We start from the raw sequence: 256 nt of genomic DNA, 5'->3' as shown, positions 1-256 counted from the left end.
CATGGGCTTCGGGTAATGGTGCTGTCCCGGCCGGTCTAGCTCCACTATTCTTCATAAGAAGCTCATTGTTTGCCTCGGCCAAGAGTAGACATGAGATCAGATCAGTATATGTGGCAAAACCTTTTGTTCTATATAGCTGTTACAACACAAAATTCGACTGATTAAAAGTCGTATAGGTCTTTTCAAGCATCATCACATCAGATACTTCTTCACCACAAAGCCTTAGTATTGAAACTATCTTGAACAAGGCTGAATT

The sequence above is a fragment of the Brassica oleracea genome, chromosome C6 (genome assembly GCF_000695525.1).
Source record: "Brassica oleracea var. oleracea cultivar TO1000 chromosome C6, BOL, whole genome shotgun sequence".
Taxonomy (NCBI): domain Eukaryota; kingdom Viridiplantae; phylum Streptophyta; class Magnoliopsida; order Brassicales; family Brassicaceae; genus Brassica; species Brassica oleracea.
This window is presented reverse-complemented; position numbering follows the sequence as displayed.